We start from the raw sequence: 25,248 nt of genomic DNA, 5'->3' as shown, positions 1-25,248 counted from the left end.
TCTCTGAACAGCAGCAGAAAGAACTGGGGTTTTTTTGTTTTAAGGATTTTCTTATCTCACTAGGAGGCTTTGACTTCATCAGAAGTGCACTGGAGCTGTTCTGCTAGTTCTTTCCCCCTAAAAAGCAACCAAAATCTTGCATCTCAAGATTCTTAGAACTTCATACAGTTGTGCAATGGTTAAAAACAAAGCAGGAAACCCAGCCCTTGGCCCTCTGGAGCGGGGTGGGGCCGCAGGTTGGCTGTGTGCTAGCTGCTATTGCTTAACGAGACCAAACACTCAGCACTCCCTGCTAGGAGGTGCGGTGATTGCATAGTAAATACTAAGGGCTGTGTACCTTTCCTTGCTGAGTACAAGAGTGGCAACCTGCAATCTCTTTAGTCAACATTCTTCAGATTCAAATATTACAGTGCTTTTCAGCCATTAGTGTTCAACCAGTACCCAGAATGAAAATCAACCCAATGCTAACCTTGTGTTATGCGAGTTAGTGGTCCAGATAATTAAATTTGATGCACATGAACAAACTTACTTTAAAAAGTTCTGAAATGAAGCCAAATATCAGTATTTATGTTTGCATGTTATGCTTCATAATTTGTCCTTATTCCTGATGGAGGTGAAAAGATATTGGAACCATTATCTGTGGCACTGATAGGGAAAAAATACCCTACATAAATATGTATACCATTTCCATCACTCGTCGCAGTCTCAAACTTTGCTGAGTCATTTCACGTGAGTCAGGCAGTTTTTCAATACCATTAGGTCTTTAGTCTATTGAGATAGTTTAGAATTTCAAAGCAAATATAAAAGGATCCTAAGGTTCAAGAATTTTGAAAGATATTGATGTAGATTTTAATGGTTAAGAAGGATTAATTCTAGATCTACAGAGTTTGCCAGCGGTTTGCCATAAGAATAAATTCCTGGAAGCTAACAGCCACCATTTTGAGCACCTCTTGTAATTGTAGAGGCCAAAGGTAACCTGTATTAATCTCATGATGTCTCAATAAATATTCATACAAGCTTTTCTTTTCCTAATGCACACATTGTTTTGGTAGAGCCAAAACATACATATATATATATATATATATATATATATATATATATATATATACACACACCTATATATCTAGCACTATACTGGTCATTATAGAAGTATAAAAAAAGTATATGACTTACCCTCTCTCTCCAATGATTTTATAATCTGATTGAGAAGCCATATCCAACACATATGAAACAATCTGTTTAACTAAGCACAAAAGAACATAGCACTGGACTTTAGTATGATAGCAACTCAGTCTTCCACTGACTTTCCACTGCATCTTCTGTCTTGGCTAAAGATTTACAGGGTCTCCTTTGCTTTGACCTCTAATTTATTTCACCATCGAGAACATGATACAAATGCACAGATTTTAGTTTATTAAACACCAGGGACAGTAAACAATTTACACATCAGGAGCGACCAACTAGAATCCAATCAGAACTAGTCAACACATAGAAGTGATGAGACTGTAGTTATCTACTGATTAAAATATGAACTTATCTATGGCAGAAATGGTCTCCCTGGGTAAAATTAATAGCTTAACAATTAGGAAAATAAATTTAAGAAATAGACACCACTTAGGGCATTCAGGTATGCAGGTGAGCTTCTGGGGCTCTGTAATAAAAGGGAATAAGAATCTAATGAAGCCTGCCATCCAGACTCTTAAGCATGTGGCTTGAGGGTGGGCTCCTGGTCGTGTAAGCTGCCAGTGGATTACATGACTTCTGGTGCCTGATGGTGATTATTGGGAGTAATAGCATCCTGTGTCTGGAATGTTGTCAGGCTCACTCAAATACAGTGGACCTCCCACATATGGACATCTGTGGATTCATCTTTGAATTCAACCCTCCCAACAGTTGTGTCTGTACTGCGCGTGCACAGACTCATTTTTGGCTTTATTCCCTAAACTATAACAGCTATGTAGATGGCATTTGCACAGTATTAGGCATTATAAGTAATTTAGAGTTGATTTAGTGCATGGAACAATATGTCTAGGTTATATGCAGATACTATGTGGGTCTTGAGCATATGATTTTGGTATCCACAGGGGTATTGCAACAAAACCAATCCTTGGCAGATACCAAGAGATGATGGTATCTTTTCTACAGGGTGATGGTAGGAGAATATAAAACAATAGACTCGAGACTTTAAGTTTTACAGAGTAGATTGATGTATTGCTTTGAGTTTACTTGCTAGTCACTGTAATTTTTTAAAAAGAATCTATGTGGAGAATTTGATCTGAGATTTGCTTTGATTACATCCTGGCAGGGACTATGTTGAGGAGTAGCTAATTCTCACCCACTTCAGGCGGCCCTGTGGCTTCTGTTATCTACACATAGCAGAAGCCTATGGCTTCTGATACCCACATAGCTCCCTCTTATCTGTGCTTAATTCAATTAACATTCATTTTTCAATGCTCTAAAGACCTATTTTAAAGTTCAATACAATTTTGACTTCAATGTCTGGTCATCTAAGTTCATCTGAGTTCATCTGGTTCATCTAAATTCAGCTTTACTCACATTAAATAAAGATAACAGCATCTACCTACTGGGCTACTATAAAAATTAAAGACACTTTTGTAGGACTGCATCATCAGTTTTTCTTTTCCCCATCACTGTCTCATTGCTATGCTTTTTCCATCCCAAAGAAAACATGCAAATATTTGCAGAATCTAAATAACCTTTTCCCCTCCACTCTCCAATTTTAGTTTCTTCAGAGAGAATATATTTTAGAATTGTAAATTCAATGCCTATAATTAGTCCACCTTAAATTTGGATGCCTGGAATTGTCAGAAATGCTGAAGTCCTTTGGCTTTTCCCTTCCAATCGCTTTCCTTTTTTGATATTTAGGGCCCATTCTTATCCTCTTCCTGAGCCTATCATGTCCATTTGAACCAACTGGGCTCTCTGCGGTTGATGATGGCTTTGGCCTCACTCAATCTCATCTCAGACTTTCTATTTTCTGATGTCTTCTTCAATTTCCTTTTTCAGAGTACTGTAGTTTTCTTTGTATAAGTTTTTCACTTTGTTGGTTACTTTAATTTCTAGGTATTTCATTTTTCTTGATGCTACTGTGAATGGTAGTTTTCATACTTTCCTTATTAAGTTCATTATTGGTCTACACAAATGCTATTGATTTTTGTGTGATTTTGTATGTTACATTGCTGAAGTTGGTTATTAATTCTATGAGTTTTTTGGTGAAATTCTTTGAGTCTTTTATGTATAGTATCATGTCACCTGCAAATAACTGTTAATTTGGGTTCTTCCTTTCCTACATCTTTTTAAATTTCTTTCTCTTCCCTAATTGCTTTGGCTAATGTTTTGAGTTCTATGTTGAATAGAAGAGGTGATAGGGGACATCCCTCTCTTGTTCCTAATTTTAGAGGGAATTCCTTTAGGTCTTCACCATTTAATATAATGTTGGTTGTTGATTTGTCATAAGTAGCTTTTATCAAATTCAGGTATGGTCCTTCTATACTTATTTTCTTCAGGGTTTTTATCATGAAAGTTTTGGATTTTGTCAAAAGCCTTTTCAGCATCTATTGATATGATCATCTATGTTTGGCCCTGCTTCTGTTTATGTGATATATTATACTTATTGATTTGTGTATGTTGAATCATCCTTCCATCTCTGGGGTGAAACCTACTTGGTCATGTTGTGTGATCTTTTTGATGATGTGTTGCATTTTATTTGCTAATACCAAGTTTAAGATTTTTGTATCTGTGATCATTAAGGAGATTAGCCTATAGTTTTCTTTTTCAGTTGGGTCTTTATTTGGTTTTGCAATCAGTGTGATGCTGGCTTCATAAATGAATGTGGAAGTATGTTGTCCCTTTCAATTTCTTTGAAGAGTTTGAGGAATTTAGATGGTATAGCTTCTTTAAAGGTTTTGTAGAACTCAGCGGGGAATCTATCACGTTGTGGGCTTTTCTAGTTGGTAGGTTATTACTATGTCAATTTCATTGCTTGTTATTGGGTTGTTCAGTATTTTTGTGTCTTCTTGGGTTAGCATTGGTAATTGATATGAGTCTAGGAATTTGTCTATTTCTTCAAAATTTTCCAATTTTTTGGAAAACAGTTTTTCATAGTAGTTACTATGTTGTGGATAGTGTGTCTGTTCTGATTGCTATTTTTTTCATTTCTAATTGCATTGAGGTGAGTCTCTTCTCTCTTTCTCTTGGTAAGTTTGGGTAAGGGTTTATCTGCTTTGTTTATTCTTTTGGAGAACCAGCTCTTTGATTCATTGATTCTTTATATTATTATTTTTTTAGTCCCAATTTTATTGATTGCTGCTCTATCTGTATTATTTCCCTCCTTAATTTCATTTTGGGCCTGGATTATTATTGTTTCTCAAGTATCTTAAGGTTCCTCAAAAGGTTATTTATTTGACCTTGTCCCATTTTCCTAGTGTGAGCCTTGATTGCAAAAGACTTCCTTCTTAGGACTGCTTTCTTAGTGTCCCAAATGTACCAGTGAGTTTTACAGGTATTGTCATTAACTTCCAAATTTTATAAAATTTCTCCTGTAACCCTTTGGTTGCTTAGGAGTGTGTTATTAACTTTCCAGATGCTTCTATATTTTCTATGATTTCCATTTCATTACACAGTGATCTGATAGTACACAAGAGGTGATTTTAACTCTATACTTAAGCAGGCTTCGTGGACTAGTATATGATCTATTTTGGAGAAAGCATTGTGTGCTACAGAAAAGAATGTGTACTTTGTTGTAGTAGGATGGAATACACTGTAGCTATCTATGAAGTCTGTATGTTTAAGGGTGTGATTTGGCTGTGATATTTCTTTATTGATGTTTTGTTTAGTTGATCTTTCTCTTTCTGAAAGTGGGGTATTAAGATCCCCCACTATGATTGTGCTAGCGTTTATTTGACCTTTTACTTTCAGCAGTATTCATTTTATGAAGATAAATGCTCCAGTATTTGATACATAAATATTTAAAAATATTATTTCTTCTTGTTGGATTGTTCTCTTAAGTAGTAGGAAGTGATCTTCTCTGTTTCTTCTAATAAATTTTACCTTGGGGCTGGGGATTTAGCTCAGCGGTTCCGCAGCCTGCCTTGCAAGCACAAGGACCCGAGTTCGATCCCCGGTACCAAAATAAATAAATAAATAAAAAATAAAAATAAATAAATTTTACCTTGAAGTTTACCAGGTCTGAGATTAAAACTGCTACTTGTTTTGAGTGTCCTGATATATATTGTATTCTCTCCTTTGATTTTTAGCCTATGAATGTCTTTTTAGGATTAGATGTGTTTCTTGAATGCAACAGACTGTTGGACTTTGAGTTTTGATCCAGTTTGCCAATCTGTGTATTTTAATTGGAGAGTTTTTACTATCATTGTACTCTTTCTCTGTTGGTTACTCCTTTATTTTTCTTTTCTTGTCATTTTGTTATGTTCAAAACACTTTGCTTGATGTTTTCATTTTATCTGGATTTTTAGCTTTATTGGTCTCGTCCTTTCTGTCTAGGATATTCTGAGGTATTTTCTGGAGTGCTGGTTTAATATTCATATATCTCTTGAGCTGAGTATTTCATAAAATGTTTTTTCTCTATCTATTTTGAAGGAAAGCTTTGCTGGGTATGTATATCTGGCTTGGAAGTTATTTGCTCTTAGGGCTTGAATATTCCATCCCAAACTCTTCTTGCCTCTAAGATTTGTGTTGAAAAGACTGTTACAATTCTGAGTTCTCTTTTTTTTTTTTTTTGGCACCGGAGATCGAACTCGGGTCCTTCTGCTTGCGAGGCAGGTGGTGGCACCACTGAGCTAAATCCCCAGGCCAGACTGTTACAATTCTAATAGGCTTGCCTTTATATCCTTTATATGTGATTTTTGGTTTTTCTCTGACAACTTTTAAAATTCTGGGGTTTTTTGTTGGCTATCTGGCAATTTAATAAGGATATGCTTTGGTGAGCTTCTTTTTTTCATCATAGTTTTTTGATGTTTTGGAAGCCTCATTTACTTGTATGTTGAACCCTTTCCTTGTATTTGAGAAATTTTCTGCTATGATTTCTGTGAACATATTAATAATTCTATCTGTATTATCTTCTAGCTTTCCTGTAACTTGAATTATTCTTAGGTTGATCATCTAGTAGCTGGTAGATAGTCTTTTCTTATTCTCTTTTATTTTTTGGAGCTTCACTGAGTACTACTTTTTTTTTTTTTTTTGGTACCAGGACTCGAACTCGGGTCCTTGCACTTTCGAGGCAAGTGGCAAAACCGCTGAGCTAAATCCCCGGCCCCAAGTACTACTTCTTAATGTACTATGTTGACCTCACTTTGAGATAATCCATCTTCACATTGGTCATTTCTGCAATTTATTAATTTTATACTGTTTTTTAATTCAGATATTTCTGTCTGATATCTTTTTGTGGATTTACATCTTTGGTGAATTTGTCATTCATATTTTGAACTGTTTTGGTCAGGACTTCAATTATTTTTACTTATTTCCTCCAAATCTACTTTGGGCATGTTGAGTGATATTTCTATGAATTTTTGGTTCCTTTTTTCTTTGAACTCACTAGTTTCTTCATCTCTTCTATAACATTCTTGAAGAGTTCTGCTTCCTGGTATGTGTTTTCTTTTCTATTTGTGCCCCCTTGATCTGCCCTCAAAGACTTGGAAGACCTTGGGGGTCTTCTATTGCCTTGCTTTCCCATGATCCTGTGTACATATATCCATTTTTTATTGTTTATGACCCTTAAGAAATCCAGATATTGACACAGAGAGAAGGGCAATTGTCAGTCACTACTATATTACCTTGGCTGTAAGAGTAAATTCAACAACAATGGTATTGAATATCAACTGGATACTGACAAATCCTAGGAACTACTCATGAACAACCCTTAACAAGAACAAAGAAGACTCTGATTTTAGTGAAGAAAATTAGGTCACCCACTTATTGCCTTAAAGTTCTTCAGACCACTAATTTCTGCTAGATGTAGGATATCTGGATATATTACATCTGGCGGCAAAGCTCAAGCATAAGGTACCACTAGACTAAATGTCATCTTCTTCAGGACCAGCCCACTTGACTATGACATACTCCAAGCCTAACCTCTCCTAATGGAATACAGGCCCCGTGATCTTCCTGAGCTGATCCTGTGCCTTTGAGGGGATCGCAGGAGATTGGTGTTCAGTTCTTACCCTCCCCAAATCTGTCTCCCAAGGTCGTCTCTCACCCAGTTTCTGTGGTAACACTTCAGTCCTGAAGTGAAACTATCTGCATGAGTGTTGGTCTCTTCTTCAATCAGGTCAGTCTATTGGTTGTCATCTCTGTTGCCCTGTGTTGTGAAGATCTCAGGAGCAGGGGATTTGTCAGCTGAGGCAGTATGCATAGTCCCTCTGGGGCTGGGAAATGTGGTTTAAGGAATGCTTTTTTTCATCTATTCCTAAGGTAGTTTATAAAAGGCTTGTAGTTTGAATTTTCATCATTTACATCATGATAGTTCCCTCTCAGTAGATCTTGTCTCTCAGGAAAAAAGAGACAGAAGATTATAAGCTCTTTATTACCTGCTACAGTATCATGGGCAAAGCAGATATGGATAAATGCTTGTGAAGTGTAATGATTTAAATTTCTTCTCCAAAACTCAGGTTGAAATTTAATTGCCACTATAACAGTATTAAGGGAGGGGGCCTTTAAGAGGTTTTAGGATAAAGGCCACTGGGATCTCAGTGGGTTCTTACAATAGCACATTTGGGTTCCTTCGTTTTCCTTTGTTCCTACCCTCTCCTTTGTGATCTCTCTCATCCATGACAGCCCCACCATGATCACATGGCATGAAGGCCCTCACCAGTGCTGCTACCTTCACATTGGAATTTCCAGCCTCTAAAACTGTGAGAAATAAATTTATTTTTTCTATAGACTAGCCTGTGGCATAACAGCAGAGAATAGAATGTGACAAAGAAAAATACTACCTAAAATGATCGTTAAACAAATATGCTGAGAAGTGGGGTTAAGGAAAACTGATGTTAACAAATGAATTAGTTTTTTTATGATAAACAATTTTTAAAATATACTGGAATTCTGTAATTCACACCTATTTATAATAAGCAATTACATATTCTTGGGTCTCTGCATATATTTAAATATGTATTGCAATATCAGGTAAAGGCAGTGGATTTAACACAGTCATCAATTTTGGCCTCCTTATTACTCTTATTAAAAATAGTATATTAAATAATTATATACACACATACAGTAACACAGTACCTCGGTTCACAAATGCTTCTGTTCACTTACCCATACAAACATGAGCATGGCCATCTTCCCCAGAATCATGGAATGAATTAAGTTCATGAATTGGGATACCACTATATACTTCATAATAGAACTAGGGGAGGTGAAAACAGCATTTTGGAAGGCAGAAAGCAGCCCAATAAATGTCTACTCAGCAGCCCTGAGAAAGCTTGAGCAGAACTGGCAGGGATCAATTTCCAGCAATGGAGGGTCCTCAAAAGGCTCTGGGATTGGCCACAGTGGTGAGGCTGTGACCCAAATGGGGAGATTTTTTAAAGAAACAGCTAACTCTCTTGTGCATCCCTTGCTGCAAGCACCTGGGTGACCATGCCTTCTCCACCTTAGCAGAATCCTAGAAGTATACTTTGTGGTGAAGGATAAATCAGTTCTTTGGATTGAGGGATACACCAGTCAATATTGAAGGTGGATACTGTATAAAGCTAGGAAGAGTAAGAAAATATGCATGCAGCATACTGAGATTTCTCTTTCTTTTCTTTCCTTCCTTCCTTCTTTCTTTCTTTCTTTCTTTCTTTCTTTCTTTCTTTCTTTCTTTCTTTCAGGGATCCAACTTCTTTATCTGCTCCTCACCTGTGGCTCCCAAACACTGGCAGCCAGGATCTTCCCTCCAGGCAAGAGTTTGAAAGTTTGAAAGATCCTTCTTACGGGTCTGAGCAACCTGAGACCCTAACATTGGATATTTCCTAACAACTGGCTCAGTGGGGTCGTTAAGATGTTTCCCTCATCAGATGCCATGTCCATTGTCCCTAAGTTGTTCAGAGGTTTGGATTTCTGTCCTCTACTCTTCCCTCTGAGCAGCACACCATAAATCATCAAGTAGCTGAGGAAAATGAAAAACAATTGGGAAGGAGAAAGAACTGTGGAGTAAAAGGAAAACATCAATAAGTATTTAAAACTCATAGAGATAAAACAAATATAGACCTGTCTATTTTTGCATCATGAAGCAAGAAAATGATGTAGCAGTCATATTGTGAACAAGTAGATGACAGAGTAATGTTTTCAAAATTCTGAAGGCAAAAAGAAAAAAGAAATTGAGTGGAAGTGATTCCAAACATACAATTATCTGTGCAATCATTCAAACAATCAAGTGAGAAGGTAGAATAGAGACATTTTTAGACAGTGGCGTACTTAAATAATTTTTTCCTCCATATATTTTTTTCTTTGAAAGCTAATAGAGGATGTGCTCCACAACAACGAGGGCTAAAACAAGAGAAAAGAAAACCATGATCCCAAGATGTAAACGTCCCTCTAAAACTCAAGTTGAAATTTAATTATCATTATAAAGGTATTAAAACGTAGGACCTTCAAAAAGTAATTAGGTCATGAGGGCTTTGCCCTCATCAATGCATTAATGTCTTTATTGTAAGAGCAATGAGTTATCATAGGAGTGGATTTGTCATGAAAGTGAGTTTGTCCCAGTTTTCCTCGTCTCATATCTACCTGATTGTCCTTCTATCATGTCATGACACTCCAGACACCCTCAACATATGCTCGTGCCATGCTCTTGGACTTCCAGTGCCCAGAACCGTGAGCCCAAAAAACTTCTATTGTTTATAAATTACTCAGTCTTGATTATTCTGTTATTGCAGCAAAAAAATGAACAAAGAGATAAGAAGTCTAAAAATAGAAGCTCCAACACAGAGAGGGGTGAGAAGATCTGAGGATAACCAGGCAGGAAGATAAGCAGTCCTGATCAGCAGGTCAGATGCATGGCACTGACAGAACTAAAGACCCGTGATAGGAAATGGTTAGAATCACTGAACATCTTGAGAGACTAGACGGCTATCAAATATTTCAGTACTATGAGTGAAAGGTAAGTGCATTTTTACAAGCACAAGCTGGTGTGGTGACAAATGCCTGTCGTTCCAGCTACTGGAGAGGCTGAGTTGGGAAGATCTCTGAAGCCTATCAACTGAGACCAGACTGAGCAACATGATGAGACCATGTCTCAAAAAGGGAAGCGGGTAGAGAGAGAAAGGAAGGGAATGAAAACAAACATGCACAAGAAAAACAAACAGATGAAAACAAAGCAAATAGAAAATTACTAACTCCAGGATGTTAAGTTTTGCTGGAAAGAGAAGGAACTTAGGACATGCCCCATTTCTGAATATCATCTATCATCATAAAAATATGAATAATGTAAATTGAGTATTTTTCTAATCAAAATTGAGATATAACTCATTTGCACGAATGGGAATCGATAAAGTGTGGATAGAGAGGCTAAATAGCTAGGTCCTTATCTTCCATAGGGAAAAGTCAGTGCCCCAGACAAACAAATGAAAAATCAGGAGACAGCAATACATACTCAATATTGAGGTAACAGAGTTAAAGGGTGGGTAGGGAGCTGAAAATGGTGTCTTTGAGAAAGGGAATGGGTGGCAGAGGAGCTGGAGACTTCTCTGCCTTAAGAAAACTTGTTAAAATATGTAAACTTTTAAAACTATAGTATACAGCGTATATAACTACAAACATATAGTATACATTCTAGTATATAATTGTGGCCAACTTTAAAAAAATGAATTGAAGTATACTAGTTTAGATAGAGCTAAAAAGGCTTCATCAAAACAGAATCTGTGACCTTGGTAAATGATTTTGGGGGAGCTCATTTTCCTTTTTTATAATCTGAGAGACTTGGACTAGATATTTTGTAATGTCCCCTGACCACCACGCTACATGTCTATGTTTCTAGTATGTTTTTGAAGCTGTGCCTGTACTTTCGAACACAAACACAGAAATGTGAAACTGCAAGAATTTTCTAATTATTTCAGTGGCTAAAATGTAACAGGTAGTAAAGTCACGACCCAATGGTTTTGAATGGAGGAGACTGAGGCACCAGAAACATTTACAGATTTGTTGAGAAACCCCTGAGCCTGCATTTCTGTCTCCCTCTGTCTGTGTGATAGGAGGTACTGGAAGAGTCCAAAGTTCCCTACTGTTTAGACTCTGGCCTGTGATGTCAGGCAGTGGTGATCTAAAAGTTAATATTTATCCATCTCGAAGAGTTAAGTTCTGCTTGAGAACATATGGGAGAGACAAAGAAAATGTACTGTAAATGCTGGCAAGGTTGGCAGTAAAATCATTGCTAATCTTGATAGGTAGCACAAGCCAAGCCACTCATGGTACAAGTCTCTAGGACAAGCCAAGGGAGAACAGGAAGTCTTTAATAACACCATACTAAAATAGAGGTGGGCGGAGCTGGGGCACGAGCTCAGCGTTAAAGAGAAAAATGAAGATTGCCCAGGTCAGACCTTCCAATACTTAAATACCTTTGTGACTTTGGGTAGGTCACTTAGTCTATGCCTAGGGTTCCCCATCCATAAATTGAGAATAATAATAGTCATTCCATATGGGCTATGAGAAGTAACACGTTAATAGCTGCAGAGCATTGAACATGGATCTTTGATCTGCTTTCTCAAAATCAAGATGCAAATCATTAATTTGACTCAGAACACCTTTAGATTGATTCCTAACACTCTTTTTTCCCATATTTCTTTTTTTTCTAAAGTTGTATAACTTGATATTAAGAATGATAAGACAGGGCTGGGGATTTAGCTCAGTGGTTCGAGCGCCTGCCTCACAAACACAGGGTCCCGAGTTCGATCCCTGGTACCAAAAAAAAATAATTATAGGACATATAAGAGGAGAGAATTTCCCAAGAAAAATTTGGTCTGGCTGATCTCAAAAGGTCAAGGAACATACTATGCATTGACTATTGAAATCCCATTTGGTATAATCTCAGGTTACACTCGTTTGTACCAGTTTGGGATTTGACACTAAAGCTCTCCTTTCCTTGCTAGATTTATTTGGCACTCTGGATGTGCTGGAAAAACTTCTGTATTAGTGTCAAATCGTGGAGTCCCACAGTTGGTTTAGGGACACATTTTCATTCCTTTTTTTTTATCCCAGGTCCTCAACAATATCTGGCACACAGAGAAGGTGCTCAATGAATGTTTGTTGAGCTGAAAATGGGAAAATATGTTGATGTACTACTTATAGGAGCTCTATGAGCAGATCACATAGTCCCCTGTAATTCTCTCATCCAAGAATGTAGTCTTTTATTTTTCTCATTCATTTTTTCTTCTTCTCTCTCTTTTTTTTTTTGTGGTACTGGGCATTGAGCTCCAGGCCTTTGCACTGAGCTACATCCCCAGATCTTTATACTATTTTTCTTTTGAGATAGGGTCTTGCTAAGTTGCCTAGGCTGGCTTCAATTTGCAATCCTCCTGCTTCAGCCTCCTACAGTGCATTTTTCTATTTATACTAAAATATTTATAGTTAAACCATTATATTACATGTTGCCAAATCATAGTATAGTTTACATTTGAAAAAAATAAAGACTTTCATCCTAGGAATACAGTATTTTTTTCCCCATTAACTTTATTGGTACATTTTAGGTATAAAATACAGTTACATTCAACATTGGGATCTTGTACCATTACATGAATCTCTTGGTTCTTATTTTTTTTTCCCCTTCCCTTGCCCTCCCTTCACCCCTTCCACCCTTCCCTATTTGCAAAGACCTTGTTTCCATTTTTTTCCTCTTCTCATATTTTTTCCTTTCCCTTTTTTCCCTTCCCCTACCCCTCCCAATTCCCCTGGTCTTTTAGACCTTTTCTTCCTGTTACACAGTATCAGTTGTACATTTTTAAAATTACAATATTAAGATCTAGGAGACATTACCACAGATTTTATAGAATTTAAAAGGATATAGAAAGCATATTACAAAAATCTTTTTTGAAATAAATTTGACAACTTCTAAGAAGTAACTTAGAAGACAAATTAATGAAACTAACTCTGGAGGAAATATAAAATTTGAATAGCACCTATTAAAGAAAGTATATTCCTAGCTTGAAAACCTACCCATATGACAACAGCAGGCTCATAAACATTTTAACTGATAAACTATATCAAACATTTAAAGCAGAAAAAAGAAGGAACACTTCTCCCCTCATTTTAGGAAATCAACATTGTGCTAATCCTAAAACTGGATAAAGATAATAGAAGAAAAAAGTATGAACACAGATAGAAATTTGTTTAACAAAAGAAACTCTTAGAAGTCAGACCTGGCAGTATGTAGAAAGTGGTTTTATTATAGGGATGGCAGTGTTGGTTCAGCATTGGAAGGTCCACCCCTAAAAGTCATCATTTTAACAGAGGAAAGGAAAAAGCCATATGATTCTGTCACTAGTTGGAGAAAAAGTATTGGACTAAATTCTACAGCTGTTCATGGTAAAAGCTATCAAGAGACTAGAAGTAGAACAGAAACTTCTCAACAGATCAAAGACATATACTCCATACTTCCAACAAAAACTACTTCTATGAATGGAGACGATACAATGCTTTCTCCCTAAAGTGGGGAACAAGGGCAGATATGCCTACTCTTCATCTGTCCATTAGACTTTGAAACATAGGTCTAAACCAAAATAGTCTGGCAATAAAATGACACTACTATGATAGGATTGGCAAGGCAGAAGCAAAATCTTTATATGTAGATGAAATGATCATCTACAGAGAAAATACTAAGAAATCTCTAGGAGCCCCTAGAACTTGTACTTGAATTTAGCAGGATTAGAAAACACAAGGTATATATAAAAAGTCAGGTCTGTGTATACTTGCTATAAATGAAGAACTGGATATTGAAATTTAAAAGTTATGTAGGAGTACAAAGGACCCAGAAAACCCCAAAACAAAAACAAAAACAGTGTTGGAAGACATTTAGCACCCAATTTTAAGACTTCTTCTAAAGCTACAGTAATCAAGGCAGTGTTGGCGTAAGGAAAGACATATAGATCATTGGAATAAAACAGAGAATCTAGAAATAGAACCACACATATATGGTCCACTGAGTTTTGAAAGATTATTTAACATTAGCATTTTATAGAATATAAACTCGATTCAAGAGCCGAGGAAGAGATAATGTCTTCAGCAAACAGCGCTAGAACACCTGGTATCCATATATAAAAAATTAACCTCAACTCTTTTTTTCCATATATGAAAATAACTTGAAGGGCTCTATGAACCTAAATAAGAAAGCCTAAAGGTATAAAACTTTAAGAAGAAATTATAAGGGAAAATGTTTATCAATTCAGGGTAGGCAAAAACTACCTAGGATACAAAAAACATGATGTATAAAAGAAAAAATTGATAAATGAGATTCCATCAAAATTTAGAACTTTAAATGACATCATTAAAATGAAAAGTAGTCCTTAAACAGACCAGATTTACAATGCATATAACCTGAGCAGAATATATAAAGAATTCTTAGAGCTCATTAATAGACAACTCAATTAAAAAGTGGACATAAGAAGATGATAAATAGCCAGTATAGCACAAGGAATGGTGTGCAATTGTAGAATCAGAAAAATACTAATTAGTACAATAACAAGATTGAATTATACACTCATTAGGGACATGAAGTCAAAAGTTTTAAAAGCATTGTCATGACTTTTTATTTTTGTTGGATTCTCCCTCTTTGCATTTAATTTGTCACGCCCAGTGGATTCATTCTGCTGGGTTTCCTGGGGTTGTGATCCTCATTGTCTTTTCCTAGGGTATTGTCTGAAATTTTTTGGAGTGCCGGTTTGGTATTCATGAAGTTCCTGAGGTGCTCTTTATCATGAAAGTATCTTATTTCTCCATCAATTTTGAAAGATAGTTTTGCAGGGTACATCAATCTGGGCTGGAGGCTGTTTTCCTTTAGGGCTTGAAATACATCACTCCAAGCTCTTCTTGCCTTGAGGGTTTGCATTGAGAAGTCTGCTGTGATTCTGATGGGCTTTCCTTTGTATGTGATTTGTTTCTTTTCTCTCACTGCTTGTAGAATTTTATTCTTCTGTTGGATTTCTGGAATCCTAACTATTATATGCCTATGTGTAGATTTTTTTGATCAAGGCTATTTGGAGTCCTATATGCCTCACTTATCTGTATGTCAAGTTCTTTTCCCCTCCTTGGGAAGTTTTCTGCCATCACTTCTGTGAACAGTTTTTTTTATGTCATCTGCACTCTGCACTCTCTCCTCTTTCTTCACTGACTCCAGTCAGTCTTATGTTATTCTTCTTTGCATCGTCTAGCAGCTGCTGGATTGATTTCTCGTGTTCCCTTACAATTTTAAAGCAATTTTTCTTTTCCTCCTCACTAATTGCAATCTTATCTTCTATGTGTGAAATTATATCCTCACATTGGTTCATTCTGCTGCGCAGACTTTCGATGGAGTTTTTAATCTCTTGGAAATCTGTTCGTATCTGTTTTATGGATTCCATTTGTTTTGTATGTTGGGATTCCATCATGTTCCTCAGCTCCTCTATTTTTTTATCTGTGTCCTCTCTAGATTTATTAATCATGTCTTGCACCATGAGCACAATCTTTGCTGTTATCTGAGTAATTATTTCTGATTTCATTTTTCCCAGATCCTCTTTTGATGCCAGCTCAGAGAGTCCAGGTGGTTGAGTATCAGAGTGTTCCATCTCATTTCCCTTCAGAGTTTCTGTAGGTGATCTGGAAGTCTGTTTCTGAGGCTTGTTTATGTGTCTTCTCATTTCCACGGGATGGGAGGGGGTTGCTTTTGGCTCCAACGCAGCTCACCTTCTCTGCCCTAGGAGCTTGGGATGGCAGCAGGGGAGCTTCCTTCCAGGTGCTGGGACTGGCTCAGCTTCTCTGTCCTAGGAGCTTGGGATGGCGGTGGGGGGGCTTCTTTCTGGGTGGTGGGACTGGCTGAGCTTCACTGCGCTAGGAGCTTGGGATGGAGGCTGGGGAGCTTGGAATACAGTATTTTTAACTGTTGAGCTATTTTACCCCAAAACTTAATAAAACAAAGGCAAAATAAAGCAAAGAAAAAACAAAAATGTAAAACATTTCTCCCCTCCTCCTAAAGAGATCATAATATATAAAAGAATTTAGAAAGGAAAAATATGGACTAATACATGGCTTTTTTATTTTACTGTAATATTTTATTGCTCACAGTGAGATCTAACCCTCTAAGTTTTAAATGTACATATGGCAGATCTCTAGAATCTGCTTATCTTGTATAACCAAACTTTATATGTGTAGAATTCCCCATTAACAACTCCTCATTTCACCTTCTCTTTAATCCTATTCCATTCTGCTTTATCTGTTAGACTGTTTTAGATACTGCATGTAAGTAGAACCATGGAACTAACTAGAACCATGCTCTAACTGGCTTACTTCACTTAGCATGATGTCTTCTAAGTTCATACATGATGTCACAAACATCATTTGGATTTCCTTCTTTTTTAATCTGAATAATATATATATTGTATATATATATATTGATTTATTTACTTATTCCATTGATGAAGATTTAAGTTGTTTCTATATTTTGGCTACTGTGAATAATGCTGCAATGAACATGGGAGTGCAGGTAGCTCTCCTGGATTCTGATTTCAATTCTTTTGGACATAGACATCGAAATCCAATAGCTGGATCATATGGTAGTTACATTTTTAATTTTTGAGAAATCTCCATACTGCTTATACAGCAGCCATATAAGGACTCCAATATTTTGATATCTTCACCAACATTTATTATTTTGATTGCTTATTTTGATAATACTCTAACACGTATGAGGTAATATTGCATATCATTGTTTTTTATTTGCATTTCTCTAATGGTTACTAATGTTGTGCACTTTTTCATATACTTGATGTTCATCTATATGTTTTCTTTGGAGAAATGTTTATTCAAGTCCTTTGCTCATTTTTAAATCAGTGCTTTGTTATTGAATTGTAGGCATTCCTTATATATTTTGGATGTTAACCTAACCCCTGGCCAGATTTATGGTTTCCAAATATTTTCTTCCACTCCATACTTTATCTTTTCATTTTGTTTACTATGAGGAAACTTTTGGTCTGATGTAATCCTACCTGCTGTTTGCTTTTGTTGATTGTCCTAAAGTCTTCAAATTGTTTGGTTATGTTGCTGGAGACAGTTGTAGCAAAGGGAGGAGTTGAAGGCAGAGGAAAGAGACAAGATAATCAATTGAACAAAGTTTACTAGCAAGTACCACAGGAGGGGATAGCAAAGGATTATTGAGTCTTAGACAGATGGGAGACAAATAATGTGAACTATAGCTTTGTGTCTTCATTCGTATTTCCTGGAATTGTTTGGGGTAGGGTTTCTGTACTGACTGAGATAATCACGTGCAAGAGTAGTGAAAGGAAGTGTTACAGTAGGGATCTTTTGCTTACTTCTGCTGGCCAGCTTGTGTGGTTCCACAGGGTCTTTAGCCTTACTCCAGTGTCCAGATGTTTTGTGGACATCTAGAGGCATTTTGTGGTAATTTTGGGCCTACACAGATCCATCAGGCACAGCATGACTCTGGAGCTGCCATTTGTATAGCTTAGAAACTAAGCTCAGCTACGGCAGTGTTCTTGGAACTAAGAACTCCAGGGATCATTTCCAGTTGCCCTCCTTTCTGATTAGGTAAATGCCGGCAGCTCACCTGGAGGGTTAGGTGTGTGTTGGAGTTATCAAGACTGATATTTCAGCCCTTCCAAGAATACTATAAACATTTTATCCCTATATTAAATTAGATTAAAATCAATATTCAATTATGTTAAATTAATTGATGGGATTTCATTTTGCTTGAAATAACTAATTTCTGTGAATAGACACTATGAATTAGGGACATGAATTCTTGTAGCAAGAGGGAAGGAAGAGAAGATGAGTACAGATGATTTATATGCCAATATCATGCTTCCTGACTATGTGACAAACAAGAATGTCTCCAGGCATTTTCAGATGTTCCCAGAAGGCAATAGTGGCCCTGAAAATCACTACTGTAAAGTAGTGCTAAGAGTGGAAGGTGACTGGGGCTGAGATCTGATTAGAAGAGAGAAGTTTAAAATGGATGCAATAGAGGATAACAGAGAGAACTGACACAAGATGCATTTGGCTGAACAATGTTTCGGGAATAGCAGTAATCAACCATATGCTCTAGTCCATGATAAGAGAGGAGTTTCTTGAGTTCATTTTCTGCTGGATGCACATGATGAAAACTATTCAAAGGATGGACAGTCTGGTATAAACAGCACATATTCTAGATTGCTTTACAAACAAGACAGGCTAGATATTGTGAATCTAGTGTCCAAAGTGTTTTCCCCACCAATTCATGCCCAACTTATTGTTACACACTGGTTGAGACTTGGCCTTTTAGGAATGTTACTGCTTTCAAGAGTAAGAAAAACAAGAACATTTAGGCCCTAAAAATAACCGTTATTTCCACCTTGTTCTGCTACTGTGTGTGAAAAAAATCAGGACTTGAGTTGACTGTGGTGTTGCTGCTTCAAGAAAATCTGAGCCCAGTAGACCTGGGTAAGAAGGATATGGAGCATCTCTCTTATCTAACAATTCAACTCCTACATATTTACCCTAGAAATGAAAAAAATTTATATACGTAAGAGTGTTAAGAGCAACCTTATTTATAATAGCCCCAAACTAGATATAATAATCTAATGTCCATCAATAATACAAAACACTGCAGTATACTCAAACAATAAAACAGTACTGAGCAATAAAAAAGAATGCAAACACATGCAACAACAGGGATGAATCTCAAAATCGTCCGAATAAAATTAGAAGCCTTATACAAAAGAGAGTGTACTTACATAGGATTCGTTTTTGTGAAGTTTTCAATGGCCTAAATTAATATGTGGAGATTTAAAAAATTAGAAGAGCGACTGACTCAGTGGGGCCAGGAACAACAATTGCCTGGGAAGGGGCTCAAGAGATTTTCCTAGTGTGGTGATAATATTGTCTACATATTTTGATGGAGACATGGGTTACACTGTGTATGGAGTTGTTAAAACTCACCAAATGGTATACTTAGATTTGTGAATTTCACTGTAGGCAAATTATACCACAGGAGGAGGGAAAAGAAACAAGAAGGAGAAAGAAAAGGGAAAGAAGACAGATTATATAGATTGAACTCATAGCTAATGCTACTCATTTAAAAGTGTTTAGGGGTGAAATGAACTGATGCCTGCAACATACTCTGAAATATAATTTTTTTCAAAAGATGGATCAATGGATGGAGGGATGGCTAGATGGGAAGTACTGGAAATAAGTGACCAATAAAATACTGTATATAAAAGTTAGACTTGTGAAGCCGAGTTCAATCTCTGGTACCAAAACAACAACAACCACCCCCCCAAAAAAAGTCTAGTTAGGGTGTGGTTCACACTTAATACTTTGAACTTTTCTGTAGCTTGGAACTATTCATACTAAATAAAGCTAAGTGTGGGTGGGTGAATATCTTATTGCCTTTTGGAAGTATTTCATTTATCTTCAGGGGAAGAAAGCTATTCCAAAACATGCAAAGTATCTCATATGGCTCTTGCTCTGTTTTTTTTTTTTTTTTTTTGGTACCAGGATCAAACTCCGGTCCTTGCTCTTGCGCAGCAGGCGGCGAAACCACTGAGCTAAATCCCCAGCCATTCTTGCTCTGTTTTAATACATGGATTGTGAAATGTCATACACCTAATCTCCATTTCAGTAAAAACCACCAGCAATCACCCCCTAGTGGACCCTACTTCTGCCACACTTGGAGTATGCTAGGCATTGCACTGAGAGAAAATAAGAAGGTAGAGAAAATAAGAGCTGTACAGAAAATAAGAGCTCCGTTAGTGTTTAACAAAACTCTCCAGGATAAGTTATGTCTTCAGAATTTACAGACAGGCAGAAATTAGAACAAATGAGAAAAGGAAAAAATGGAAACAGTCTTTGTAAATAGGGAGGGGTAGAGGGGTTGAAGGGAGGGCAGGGGAATGGAAATAAAATAAGAACCAAGATAGATCATGTAAAGATACAAGATTCCCAATGATGAGTGTAACTGTATTGTATGCCTCAAATGTACCAATAAAGGAAAAAAAAAATTAAAAAAAAGAAACTAGAACAAATGGATGTCCAAGAGGGAGATAACATCTTTGATGGTTACTTTAGTAGAATTTATGAATCCAATATGTTATGAACGTATGAGGACAGTGTGTGTGTGTGTGCGTGCGTGCTTGTAAGTTTTAGGGATTTTTTTTTGTGGTACTGAGGATTGAATACAAGGCCTTTGCCCTGAGTTACCCCCCAGGCTTTCTTTTTTATTTTAACTTTTAATTTTTTTAACTCACGAGACAAAGTTTCACTAACTAGGTAGGTGCTCTACCTAGGCTTGGATTTGCAACGTTCCTGCCTCAGCATCTCATGGTGCTGGGATTGCAGTTCTGCATCACCACACCTAGCTATGGAAATATATTTTAGAAAGAGGATACACTCTATAAGTCACTTAGGGGAACAGAAACTTTAATCCTGTTTTGACACAGAGAAAAACTTTGTTCCTTTTCCCTTTGTTCAAACTCATACTTGATGCAATATGATACTGCCATCTGGCACTGGGGCATGAGGAAGGCTGCCCAAGTTAGGCACCCCCAGCTCTTTTGTGGCTTTTCTTTCTCAATAAGCTGCTGACCAAGGTTAGGTGTTTGAAAGTCTGCATTCTAGTTTGGTCTTAGTGTTTCTTGCTCAGTAGAATGATTAGACATTTTTGAATCTCAGTTAATAAGTGGTTTCAATGAAGCTTTCTGGAATATATTTCCCTGAAGGCTGCTTGGTGGCGTGCTTGGGATTGGTTTCAGTTTTGTGTGAAACTAGTAAACAAGGAATGTAACTATCAGGCTATGTGAGAAGAGAGTAGGAAAAAATATATCCACCTCTACCTAACAACAGGAATCAGAGGCTTTAAACTTCCACTTACATTGATAAAATGATGAGGTGCTGATGTGGCAGTGCTAGAAAGAATATGAGTTCTGTGAATATCTCTTATCATCCTTCAGTATGTGCAGAAGCGTAGCTCCAGGACACCTTGTAGATAACAAAACCCATAGATGCTCAAGTCCCTTCGAATAAAATGGCATAGTAGTTACACCTAACTTATGCCTATTCTGCCTGAAATTATCCCTCAATTACTTATAATACCTAATACAATGGAAATGTTATGTAAATAGTTATACTGTATTTTAAGGTAATAATGGCAAAGAAAAATCTGTACATGTTCAATAGATAAAACTAAAAATATTCAATCTACAGTTGGTTGAATTCATGGATGTAGAATACAAGGATATGAGGAATGATTACACTAGGGAGGAAAAGAGGTATATGTATGTCTGGAATGAAGACATATCAATGGTCTATGAACTTGACTGTGTGTCATAGTTAGAGGCCACAATTCAAACCAGATTCATATAACAGTGTCTAGGTGCTGCCCATTTACAGGTAGAACCTAATAGAATTGGACTAACCTCATAGTGAACAGGGAAATCTGTTTAGTTCCTTTTATTTTCATGAATCCCTGTGCTGTTTGCAGGAAGAACCCTGGTTTCTTGCACACTCCAGTCAAAAGTTCACTCTTTTGGGCAACAGCTGTCAGATGTGCAAACTAATCCTATTTTGCCTGTGAAGTTAGTGTGAGGTAGTGGGCATATTTCATAAAATAACTCCACTGGTAGTATCCAGGTTCCAAAAAGCAGGAGACAGAATCTAAAACTTAACAGAATTTTGGGGGGAAATCCTGGCTCTTCCTCTAACAAAAATTTTATCCAATCAGCAAATAAGCAGTCAGTTTTCACTGGTTTGTGATTCATTTGGGACTTAACTCCACTAACGATGATGTAATGAAATTTAAAGGCTTGGCTGAAACTAGAAACCTGTGAAATCTGAAGGTGACTTTGGGGCTGGTGGAGAATATTGAATATGCAACAGTATGCAACATAAAATATTCACTTCTTGGGTTGGCTTTATGAATTATTGATGCAATATATCCACACTGTTTTGATGACCTGATTATTTGTCTTAGTCTGTTTGGGCTTTGATAACAAAGTTCCATAAAATGAATCATATACAATAACAATGAAGATGACAATGACGATGTGTATTTCTTCAGCAATGAAGGCTGGGAAGTCTTAAGTTAAAGTGTCAGCACCACTGGTGCCTGGTGAGGGATCCTCTCTATTTCACAGACTGTCCTCTCATGGCAGAGAATGGCTAGTTCTTTGATGTCTTTTTTTCTAAGGGCACTGATCTCATTCTTGAAGGCTCCATCCAATGACATCATCACCCCTCAAATGACCCACCTTGAAATTTGGGTGAACAATGGGGAGATGAGAGTATTCAGATGACAGCACTGCTTTACCCACTGGATGTAATGGCATGAATGATGGCTTTACTTTTACATGAAAAGAGTGTTTTCTTTTTACCTAAGATAGAATGCTCTATCAACATAGTCCTCCCAGTCATTCTACCATGATAAGAAACATAGAGTGGAATGACTTCCTTTCTTAGCAAGTAGAGTTTAAATTTACAAGTTCCCATGCTTCTCATGGAGTTCCCAGTATGTAGCCAATACAGAGGAGAGCTGGCTGCACAGATGCTGGACCCTGGGCACCATTAGCAGGCAGACTGGTGTTCACCTGGGCTAGGTGCTCTTCTGATTTAAGGTGAAATGCTGGTTTCACCTGGTTAGAAGAAAAATCCAGAAGTAATCCCCATTCGTGAACTCCCATCTTCATGTTTAATGAATGGGTTTGGGGTTTATCAGGAATGCTCTTGGCTCCTTTCTCCTTGCCCTTGTTGGTATGGTACAGGTTTACTAATAAGAAACGTTTGTAATAGAAATCTTACCACAGCACGTTATTGTGACTCACTGGGAAGGATGCTAAGGACAGAAGCATTTTGGGATGACTCTTCACGACACAGGACCATCAGACTTGCATGTGACATGGGGTATAGACGGTCAATGGTGGCATCAGTTCTAGATGAGAAGTTTATGCCTCTGGGCATGTTATGGGCTGAATTCACAACTTGAAGCTCCTACCCCCAGGTTCTTAATGCCATAGTTTGAATATGGTTTGCACCTCCTGAAACTTATATTGGGGTTTAATTTCCATTATGAGATATTAAGAGTATGGAGATAATCTGACTATTGTGTTTATAGGGAAGCATCTGGGCAGTGGTTAGGATTCAATAAAATTATCAGAGTGGAGCCCCCATGATTGAATACTGGTGGCTATAAGAAGAGAGATTAGAAAACACACAGGATCCCTATTTCTTGTCATGTGTTGCCTTTTGATGTCCTGAGATTTTGCTGGCAAGAAGACATCATTAGATGTAGCCCCTCAACCTTAGGCTGTAAGCCAAAATAAACTGCTTTTCTTACAACTTACCAACTCTGTGGTATTGTGCTACCAGCAACAGAGAATGGACAAACACACTTAGAATGTAATTGTATTTGGAGATAGAGCTGGTAAAGAGGTAATGAAGGCAAGAAGAGCCTGTAAGGTAGGTCCTAATCCAATCAGGTATCCTTATACAAAAGGGTCAGACACAGACAACACACAGAACAAGGGTCCAGGAGGTGAAGGGGCAGCTGGAGAAAGGCCTCCAGAGAAACCAAACCTGCTGGTCAAACCAAATCTTGATCTTGGGCTTCCAGCCTCCAGAACGGTGAGAAGATAAATTTCTGTCACTTGAATCTGATGGTATTTTGTTATGCAAGTTCTTGAAGACTAACATAGGGATTTTTAAAAATGCGAGTGATGTTTTTTGCTCAAAATAAAAAAGTCAACTTAGGTTGACTCTGAGACAACTTTGAGTTGTCTGACAGTACGCTCCCAGGAAGCTAGTAAATGTTACCCGAAAAACAAAAGGAGGCTTCTGAGTTCATATGAATTCACAAAGTGCTAGAGTAAATAGCCAAGGTTCTTTGCTGTAGGACTTCTCAGCACATTTAAAGTGCTGATGTATATATTATTACTATGACTCATAAAAATCTGGAGTCATCTTTGACACCGCCTTTTCCCTTAATTTCCAATCCACTGCCAACTCTTGAGGACTTTTTCTACTAAATATTTCTTGAATCAGTTCACTTCTATCTGTACCTCCATCAAAACCTGGACTATACCACACTGCTTGGCATTCTTCTTGTCTAAATATATCTTGAATTAGCTCACTTATCTCTACTGACCTGCTCCTGTATCCTGAGCCTCTCCCGAGCAGTCCATTATAAAGCCTTTCTGACATGTCTGCACATTCCTGTTGGGAGCTCTCCAGTCAGTTCTCTACAACACAGATGGAATAATTTTTTCCAGCACAGGTCTGATTATGCTAGGCCCCTGTTTTTGAAAGATAATTCAGTAGCTTCCTATTGCTCCTAACATGGGAAGACAAAATTGCTACCCTTTTCCTCAAGCTTATTTTGAACTATCTTCCTTTCTGGGTCTAGCTTCCTGAGTCTGCTTTTAGACTCACGTTGTTTTGGGCCTGCCTACTGCAGGGCCTTTGCTCATGCTGAGCCTTCTGCCTGGTTAAGTCTCACTCTCTTCCTCAGAGAACTTACCTTTATTTTCCTTATTGGGTTAAATCCTTTTATTATTGATTCACTTGTCACTACTGGAAATTTACATTTGTGTGACAATTAGGTTACGCTTGAATCCAAAACTTCTAGACAACATATTCTGCGTTTGCAGAACTTCTGTGAGATACTCCATTCATTTATTGATTGAGATTTAGGAGGACATTACTGGAACACAATGTAAAGAATTTTTTTTTTTTTTTACAAAGAATGTAAGCAGGATTAAAAGGGAAAGGTATGGGGTTCTCAGAAACATACAGTTATATTTGCTATAGTCACCCTTTAAAATGAATCACATCTCTCTGAAGTTCAATATAAAAAGGATATGATATTGGTTCTAAGTTCTGAAGAGTAACTTGGGTGTTTCACTCATTTTTTTTATTCAAACTTTTGATTTTGAAAAAATTTCAAACTTTCAGACAACTTGAGAGACTAATATAATACATAGCCACATACCTTAATCAACCTGCTTCATGTTTTCATTGTGTCCTGAAAGAGCTATTGTGCAGGTGTGACTTTTCTGCTTTACT

At 37.2% G+C, this 25,248-nt stretch overlaps 1 protein-coding gene across 11 annotated transcripts in view; it reads right to left on the bottom strand.

Moving 5' to 3' along the window:
* The window catches only part of LOC101711294 (PDCD10 and GCKIII kinases-associated protein 1), a 97,326-nt gene that overhangs the window by 51,889 nt on the left and 20,189 nt on the right, over positions 1 to 25,248 (bottom strand). Inside the window, exon 1 of one of the 11 annotated variants that reach the window (XM_021246693.2) lies at positions 1,174 to 5,159. The exons of 9 other annotated variants lie outside the window; for them this stretch is intronic. The gene's annotated coding sequence lies outside the window, so the exon portion shown is untranslated. Of the gene's footprint in view, positions 1 to 1,173; positions 5,160 to 25,248 lie in introns of those variants that run through there. One more of the 11 variants, XM_004867678.4, reaches the window with a different exon arrangement.

This window comes from Heterocephalus glaber, unplaced genomic scaffold (genome assembly GCF_053883595.1).
Source record: "Heterocephalus glaber isolate CG9 unplaced genomic scaffold, H.glaber_assembly_v1.0 deba00001509, whole genome shotgun sequence".
NCBI classification, from domain to species: domain Eukaryota; kingdom Metazoa; phylum Chordata; class Mammalia; order Rodentia; family Bathyergidae; genus Heterocephalus; species Heterocephalus glaber.
Note: the sequence above shows the minus strand (reverse complement) of the source record. Positions and strands in the feature narration are given on the sequence as shown.